The sequence below is a fragment of the Alosa sapidissima genome, chromosome 13, assembly GCF_018492685.1.
Source record: "Alosa sapidissima isolate fAloSap1 chromosome 13, fAloSap1.pri, whole genome shotgun sequence".
Lineage (NCBI taxonomy): Eukaryota > Metazoa > Chordata > Actinopteri > Clupeiformes > Clupeidae > Alosa > Alosa sapidissima.
The window spans coordinates 14,649,798-14,659,483 of NC_055969.1; the positions used below are offsets into that span (position 1 = coordinate 14,649,798).

Sequence of the window (9,686 nt, forward strand, 5' to 3'; positions counted from 1 at the left end):
TGAATATACACACACAAGGTAAATTTTCTCTCGTTGTTGAGTGATGGTACGCACAGTGCGTACGGACGTACACCTGCAGCCGTGCCTGCTTACGCACAGAGTTGATCTTAGACCGTGCGTACGCTCAAATTCATGACAACGCTCAGATTTATAAAAACCGTCCTTGACGTGGAAAAGTGCTTATCTCCACGTCAGGTTCAAACTTGATGTAAGACCATTTCCTTGTGGTAATGTCGGGGTACTGCAAGTAATCTGAGGTCTAAGTGCGATCAAAATTCCAAGACCAACGATCTCATGTCTTTCTTTGCCATATGCATGATCAATATCAGAAGATTTTTAAAGACTTTTTGGACGCAGCTTAATGTTTCATGGTTTAGCATAAAACTGCTAATGAGAAATAGCCCACTTAAGAAAGGGAAAAAACGTATAGCTTACTTATTTCATAATATCTAAAAAAACACCAAGACCTACAATAGAATGATTGAAACATTCTTACAGGTGATCTAGTATATTTAGTGTTCTCACCAATCTAATATTGCCCATAAAATGTCCAATTGCCCTCGTTTAGGAGAGGAAAAGTACATTTGTGCCAGGGATGTAGTGGTAAAATAAGAGGTGGGTGAACTATGAATTATGCAATCTCGGTGAGGTGGACTGCGCCATGCGATATCGGATTTTTTGGAGGTTATTGTACAGTATTGGGAATATAGGATAGTATTGGACAATACAGTTTTGAATGTTAAAAGTGAATAAACTCTTTTGAGAGGTGGATAAACTCTAATAAGAGGTGGGTAGGCCTAAACTCTATTTCTGAAATTTCAGAGGTGGATAAACTGCGTTTACTCGCGTTTAGCCTCCACTACATCCTAATTTGCGCTCATAGGCCTATTCCCAGCTTCGTAACAGAAAGGTAATATTTGAATGTAAGCTATACAATGTAGGCTATAGATATTCTATATCATATATAGCCTACACAACCAAGGGACGGAAGTTATCTTCTGAAAGCAAGGCATCTTCATATTTAGTGTTGCGTCGGAGTTGCGTGAAGAGGCGCAGAGCGCGCACCTGTTTGCTTTTTTTGACTGGCAGTGCCCAAGATCAGATGACAGTACGTGAGTTGAATAATGTAGGCTAAAATATAAAGGTAGGCCTAAAGCAAACAATAAAGGACAATGTTTAAGCCATTGGACATTATTGAAAGAAAACGATAGCAAAGATACGAAAGCAGAATGGATGAATAATGACCGGCGAACTAGGCTACTTTTTCAGCAAAAACATAGCCCATCCTAAAAGAAACGTTAAGCCTACATGACATATCACGCTTAATTTAGTCCTCTGTTTTGTAGACTAAATCAGCATATTACCCTGGGTCATATTGGAAACGTACAGTAGCCTACTGTAGGCTACCATAACGTACAGGATTATGCTGTAGGCCTAGGTCTTTCCTTCATAAGGTAGGCCTACCCATTTTTTTCTTCTACAAAGTAGGCCTAAACATAGGCTACTAAATGTTGATTATTCACATTACTGCAAGCAAAAGGAATGAAAGCAAGCAGAGGACAATGGATGCATACCATCTCTTTCTAGAAAGCTTTGCTGGAAAAAAACATAATTAAGTGTGCTTGCAAGCACACTTATTGTTCTTCTTAAGTTTTATTAAGTGTGCTTGCAAAGCAGCACACTTATTGTTCTTCTTAAGTTTTCTTATTCCTGTAAGCCCGATTTTTGGCCAGCTTCTGCTCCAAGACCTTTTGAGATATCGCCACCGGTCCAACTCTGGAATGTCCGGCCGGAACCGGTGTAGTGTGGAAATTGAAAATGATGTCACTGACCCTTGTCATTCTTCCGCCATATAGGATTGAATAGAAAGCGAAACTAAAGTTTCACAGGTCACAAATTTGGTCCGAACTTCACGAAACTTGACGTACATGATCCTTGGACCAAGCCTCACAAAAGTTACAGAAAGGATTTTTGATTTTCAGAAGCGTTTGCCCGTCACAGCCAAACGAAATCGACGGCGAAGCTCCGAAACAGGAAGTCGTCCATATCTCAGGAACACTGTCACATATCGATACCAAATTTTGTATATGAACTCGGGACTCCAATGTGAGGGTGCATAAGCTAAAAAAAAAAAGAAATATTCCAAAAGTTTCCAGCATTTAGCAAACCACCCACCCATATTTGGTAACTATCACCTACTATCAACTATCCACATTTGCAGTTGTACTATACATCTATCACAGAAAGTATGCACAATGTCTCCAGGCAACCTTGCCCAATCATGAAATCCTTGCTCAGCCATGGGATAGTATGGACTTATGATCTGAAATGATAAGGAGAACATTAGCTATTTATTGCTGACGTAGTACAGTTATTTTCACATTGACGGTATTGAAATTATATTTTTCATTATTGTTAAATATCATGATGGGAGAGTATTATTAAAAATGTTACAAGTATGCAAATGCATATGTTTACAGGCATTTAGGTTTTACTGTGTTGTTTTGTTGTAAAGACATGCAAGGCATTCTGGGCCATGTAATGAACAGTGGTCGGCAGCACTCCATACGTATTAATATGAATAGGTGTTTCTGTAAACCTACATGTAGGGACAATAAACAGCTATCTCTGTTACAAAAATGAGCTGGTAATCGCTCATTGAAGAGGGAACTATGATAAAAAGATTGTTTTCCTAAAAGCATAGAGTTGACGAAAGAATAAGCCGGAAATGTCACGTTAATGTTAAACAGCCTACTTCTGAACGCTAGGTGGCAACGTTGTATTACATTTCACTAAATACGTGTGAGCCTCACAAGTAAGGAAGGTGCAAATATTATGTAATTTATCATGGGAAATTATTGGAAATGTTATTTCTTGTTTATTCTAATTGCAAACCACACACATCCATTCGTAATCACACATACACACTTGAAAAGACTCTCATTTAATTTATTTGATGTTGCCTAGCAACGCAGCCTTCAGAGCAAAGATTCTAGAACAGAGCTTCAGAGAGACACATTTTGAGTTTGTGGCCAAGTACCTAAAATATCGGTTTCCATGTGTATGTGCTGGATGGTGTGCTTCCTTTATGAAAGTGTTTTATAGAGTTACAGACATAATGAGTCATGTTGTAGTGGTCAACATAAATGTGCCCCTTCTGTTATTAGAATGCTAAGCGGAGAAGCATACTAAGCAGAGATTTAGTATCATTAATTTCTTGTGTGGCTAGCTAGGAGGAGATGTATGTTGCTAATTGGGATTTATGTTGTTTAGCGTAATGCCATGGTCATTTGATATGAGATGCTTGCACTCGTAACTTCGTCACTTGTAACTTTAGGACTGCTATTTAGCACTTTAGCCCTAAAAGTAGCATCTAAGTCTGTGACAGCTTAAAAGTCAAGTCAAGTCAAATTTATTTATATAGCACATTTCAAAGCAATAGCATTGCACCAAAGTGCTTTACATAAAAGAATAATAATAATAAAAAATAAAAATAATAATAATAATAAAAATAAAAATAATAACAGTAATACATATATATAGGCCTACATATAAACATATACAAAAAGGGAGAGGTGAGGGAGTCAGGGAGTGTTAAAAGCTAGGGAGAAGAGGTAGGTCTTTAGGTTGGATTTAAAACTACTAATAGTGGGGCAAGATTTCACAACATCAGGAAGGATATTCCAAAGCTGGGGAGCATAGACAGAGAAAGCTCTGTCACCTTTGGATTTAAGAGAGGCAGAAGGAACACAAAGAAGGCACTGGGAAGATGATTGAAGAGGTCTAGGAGGACAGTAAGGAATTAAAAGATCACATAAATACTGAGGTGCTAAACCATGTAAAGCTTTGAAAACAAACAGAAGAATTTTGAAATTAATTCTTTGTTCCACAGGAAGCCAGTGCAGTTTAGCCAACACAGGTGAAATGTGGTCACTTTTCTTAGATCCAGTCAGTAGGCTAATCTGGCTGCAGCATTTTGGACCAGCTGGAGTCTGTTTAGAGTAGATTTAGTTACACCTACATACAGTGATAATATGTAGGTATATCAGATAGTAGTATGTATAATCAAGCCTAGAGGAAATAAAAGAAGAAAAAAAAAAGAAGTGGCCAGGACTCCTAACTCCTAACGCGATGTTTTGAAATGCGTCTACTATTGTGTACAGGAGCTTCCAATCGCGAGGGAACTTGCATTGTAGGCATAACTAAGGGATGCAATAACACCACCAACAACCAAAACTAGCCTACTCATTGTCAACATGTACATTAAATGTAACGTTTCATGTGAATCAAATTAAAATGTTTTCTTTGCAAACGTAGGCATAGGCATATGGTGACAGATTAATTTAATAATGCTGCTGTGAATCACGGTAATCGCGAAGGAAGTGGCCACTTCTTAATGGGACACACTGTATGGAAGTGGGCTAAGTAAAATAGAGATGTTTCAAATAAGATAAGGTTAATCAGAATTCTACGATATGCCCGCTTGACAACGGCAGAGATAGAACTGGCCTTTGGCCATAGCAACCATCCATTTAGAACGATTGGCCTTCATAGCAACCAAAGATCTGAGCTGTGTTGCAATGTGAGGCAAAGTATAGAAAGGTGATGAAATATACAGAGACAGGTCAAGAAATATATATACAGTTGATTTACAGACGGTGGTTTAGAGTAATATGAAGTATTCCTTTATTCTGAGATACATCTGAGATAGGCTACATCAATAGGCTCTCAAAACAACCCCAGGCTCACAAAACAATCCGAAACAGACATAAGGTCTTTATATAGCAAATCCATATAGATTATTTGTCAAATAAACCAGTAAAACATAATTTGTGGGATGGAATATAGAACATTCACACTCATAGCTCATATTTTTTTAAATAAATCAGTGAAAAAGTATCCTGACAAACAAGCAGCGTTTTAATGCCTTGGTCATATTTCATAATTTCAATTCCTCTGTAGGTTACCTGATAGCCCAGTTTGAGAGGCGTAAGACGCGTGACATTATTTATTTTTGCAGCCAATCACTGCTGTCATTTTATTTTATTGATTTGATCTCAGTCATAGAAGCTAAATTCGAAGGCAGGCCAAAGGTCAAATCCAACGAACCGCATTCAACCCGCAAGCCAATAGTTGAATAGCCCTCTCCTAGAGCTTTTGAGATATTGCCACTGCTCCAACACTGAAAGGCACTGTTACAATGCCTGGATCAAGCCAGGTTCAGCATAGCGTATGCCACTATCTGCTCACGTTGGTGACCGGACCAGGGCAAGCACACTTTCGCAGTTCCCGCCGGAAATGCAGTCTAGTTAGCTAAGCTATTCGAACTGACTCATATACAGTAGACTAGTTAACATCAGATGGCATAGGCCAGGTCTATACAATGTTTTCAATATATAATTTTACATAGGCTACAGCTTTTAGGCCATTGATTTCATTAAAACATATGCTAATGATATTGATGAGGGGGTGTTTACAAGGCGGAGACCTAAAACCATCTGGCTGCGCACAAGTTGACGTTCATTTGTGATTTATAATGGGCACATCCGGAAGGGTGGCATACGCACGTTTTTTTGTGCATACGTTCGTGTTCTCTGAATCACACGTACGATAATTTCAGAAATGATCTAAGATCAAATAAAGGATGGTTTCTACGCAACACTTTTATAAATGAGGCCCCAGATGTCTTCTTGTGAAAGTGGAGCTCAGGCACCCATGCCATTGCCCACTTATACCAGTGGTGAAATTATGGCCATACCTGTGATGGCATTCACTGCCCAAGTAGGTCTTATCTAATATCATATGATATCATTAAACATAGGATTTGAAATGCTTTCAACAACGTTTTATATGGCTGTGTGGGAGGCCTGTGTATTAACCAGCTTTTTGTGTGTCCAGGTAAAATATTTGTATGTCTGCAAAGCTTCCACATTACTGTAAGGCCAAAAGATGAAGGTGAACAAACTTGAGGAATAAAAATTAAGCTTTATGTCTGATATGAAAAAAAAGTCTTTCTAAAGTTATATACAGTCTCATTAGAGACCATCACTCATCAGGAGACAAACAAGGTTATGAGACACTTCAACCTTTCATCTCTTGACACCCATTATGGACCTTTAGGGATGGCCTGAAACTGTACAAATCTCAGAAGTGGTGGTAGCCTATCGCCAACCAGCAGAGTTGGAATATACCTCTAACAAGCAAAACCCCATAATTCAGCAAAGTAATTATACCTGCTGTTAAGTGATCTCTGGGTAATTTAATGTACCGCAAATCAACCTCAAGAGAGGAATAATTTGACTGGTTCTAGGAAGAGGACATAGACAGGAACAGAAATCCAGAATCCAGAACTAATGGGTAATACTGGAATGGGCTTCTGTCCAAGGGTTTGAGACAAGACAAGACAAGCTATGTCCACACACTGTGTGAGGCTATATGTTTCTGTTCGCAACTCTTTGACCTACCAGTTCCACAGGTCCATCAGACAAAATCAGGCCTTTTCTTCAGGGTACTCAGCCTAGCCCAAGTGCTGTGAGGGGACAGATTGGCGTTCTGATCACCGTGCGAGACAAAAATCACAGCACTGCATGTAATCCGGCTAATCTTCAGCGCTCCATCAGCATTCTCCAGTAAGCAGGGGAAGAAGAAAAAAGATACAAGTGCGGGCCAGTTCCAAGGCCTCAAGGCCATTCTTTTGCTTTGGCTAGACGGTTGGCGAACGGTTGATTGATTAAACCAATAATTCTGCAACAGCGGTGCTGAGCAATGTTGTGACTGATCGTTTCCACAAACAAAAGCGGGCTTATCTCTGTAGCTGTGAAATGACAAAATGAAGCGAGGGAGAGAAAGGGCGGGAAGGGGGCGGGGGGGTGGGGGGGTGGGGGGGGGGGTTGGGGGGGCTGAGAGAAGGATACAGACCTCTCTCCAGAACGCAAAAGTAAACATGGAGTTAACGGATCGTCCGAGAACGGGAGCCAATGAATGGGCCTCCTCCACCACCACCTCCATCACTGTTGCTGCCTGAGCTCTTCTGCAAGCGTCTGGAATGTTTTCCTGTCGTCAGCACTCTTCACCTCTCTCTCTCTCTCACTCACTTTCTCTCTTTCAAATACACCAGCACACTGTTGCTGTCTCCATTTCCTTCTTTGTGTCCTTTATTACTTCTTCATTCCAATACACATATGCACCTACATTTGCATTTATGAGTACTATCTTTGCAAATCAAGATAAACAAGTACCAAAAGAGAGAGAGAGAGAAGAAGGGAGTATGGAGGAAAGTGAGGCAGAGAAACAGAGAGGGTGGGGATATGAAGGGAAGTGAGAAAGAGAGAGAAGCAGAGGGGGGGAGAGAGAGAGCATATGGGCCAACTTAATACTTCTGTGCTAGAAAAGTAGCATCATTCCAATTCCAATGTTGCTTTTATTGCTATTTCCGCACGTAATAAGTTGCACACATTTGCATGGCTCTGGCAACACATCTCATTTTCGTGAGAACCTCCAGCCTTTTAAAGCTGAGCTCCATGGCCATTAATTGCAACATGAGGATATAGCGACCGGGTCCTTGGCTTATGCCCAAGTCACAAAATGTACTCAAACTAATTCCAGCTAAAGTTGATGCAGGGCAAGTTGAGGATATCTGCCTCTCAGATATAAGTGGAACTGTCATAAGAGACAGACGTAGCAGCACTGCTCTCAGTCAGTGACCTCCTTTTTAATGGCCTTTCTCCGCACACTGGGGGAAATATTTACTAACACGTAAGGAGAAGGGATTTTTACCAAAGGGAACTATTTCAGGGTCAGATAGCAAGAAAAAAAATTAAAACTGCAGGGATATTTTATTCTCTCTCTATCTCTTTCTTTCTTTCTTTCACAGTTGTCTATAACAGAAGAAAACGTATTAGGTCTACAGTTAATTCTCATTCATGCGTAATAGTTTTTATAGAACATTAGCTGTCCAAAACACAAAGAATTTATGAATTTGAAATCCAACCAAGTGCTGGTGTTTCGCTCCACAGATTTCTTAGTGCTTTAATGCAACACTAATGGCGCAATGTCATACACAGCTGATCTTGTGACAAGTATTGATCATCCCCAAACTTTAATGGATAACTCAAAGGCTGGAGTCTCCACGTTTTCTTTCTTTCTGTCTTCCTTTCTTTCTTTCTCTTGACTGCATGATGCATAGCATCAGTGGAGCTGGGTCTAGGGGCACGTCATCCCATTCTTTGATTTATCGCTTCGCACTTCCATATTTTTCATTTGGTTCCCAGTAGATTGGTTGCCCTTGTTTTATTAACCTGGCCAATGTATTATTCATACCTGCTTGCATGTAATATCAAAATTATGATGGACAGCAAGGGGAAAGGTATGTCTGGGTGATGGGCAAGGTGAACTTGGGAGATAGACAAGGGAGACAGGGCTGATGAGTCTGGCCCTCGGTCACAGAGACAGACAGACTGAGAATAGGCTTAAGGCTATGGTGGGGGGAAGGGGCATTCATAGGAACAGTGTTGTTTTAATTTAAAGCCCTCCTCAGCTGTGCATGGATGAATGTTATTGATAGGAGGAGTAAAGAGAAGCTTTAATTAACTCCTGACATGAGGTTGCCAGGGCTACGAGGCACATAAGATGCTTTGAGTTCACATTTGTCTTTGTTCGGAGAAACGATGAACCAGGTTTGTCAAAGACAGGAACCGTTTGGTTTCAGGAGAGGATGAAAAAAGGCTGACTATCTGTCACCGACACTAATATTGGCTTTGTGGGATCGTTCAGTTTAAACATACGCTCAGGCTATTCCCTTGAAGTGGCTGTTGGTCTAAATGTATGAACTCAGGATCTAAATTCTGTTAGGCCCGTTGTATAAATAATTTGGTGAGAGGCTCTGAAAATACAGAAAAAGAGAAGTAATAATAAAAAAGCCCCCTCCTCCTTCCAAAAAAAGTCAGAAATAGATTACACAAGTTTGTGCAAGCAAGCAACCTATGTACAGCAACCTTTGTGATTGTGCAAAGAAAGAGAAAAAAGTAGAAACCCAAACATGGTTTTTCAAGGCTGTGGGAAAAGTTTCCTCGCGCCATCGTCCCCCCCATCCCTCTTCCCCGCCCTCACTTGCCTGCTGCCCCCAAGGCTTCAGGCCGAAGGCAAGAGGCTGTTACTGTTATTGTACCTCCCTCCCTTTCTCCTCAATGCCGAGAGCTGCTTAGTTCTGCTTAGCTAGGGCTGCTTAGTCTGCCCTTCTTTTAACAGTGGGTGGAGAAGAGTGGTGGTGGGGCTAAAGCTGGGCAGGGGGTGGAGTTCGGATGGACGGGTGTGAGGGCAAGAACACAAAAAAAGAGAGGGAGCAAGGAGAAGGGACAGGGATACTGTCCTTTCTTCCCCTGAGCACTGTTCTTTTTTAATACCCCCCCCCTCTCCCATTCCCAACCACACCCATCCCCCTGCCCTCACCACGCCCTGATGCACCGGGTTGCTGTCAGGACGATTTAAATTTGGGTAGGATCAAGGGGCTCTGCAAGGGGCCGCTCACGTGCGGCTTGCTCATTGATGTCTAATTTAGCGAAGTAGGTCAGGGGAGCAGCAGTGCCGTTGCAGACTGTCTCCTTTGTGCTTGGCCTCCTGGTCCTCCGCTCTCTGACCCCCGCCTGTGCCTAGCCCACGCCTGCGCCTCACCACGCAGTACAAGGGGT

The 9,686-nt window shown here is 41.3% G+C and overlaps 1 long non-coding RNA gene across 2 annotated transcripts in view; it reads right to left on the minus strand.

The window, feature by feature from the left end:
• Positions 1–6,811, minus strand: part of LOC121679790 — a 57,874-nt gene extending 51,063 nt beyond the window's left edge. For both annotated transcript variants that reach the window (XR_006021428.1, XR_006021429.1), the window contains exon 1: positions 6,465–6,811. This is a non-coding gene — a long non-coding RNA (uncharacterized LOC121679790). The remainder of the gene's footprint in view (positions 1–6,464) is intronic.
• Between the last annotated feature and the right edge of the window lie 2,875 nt (positions 6,812–9,686).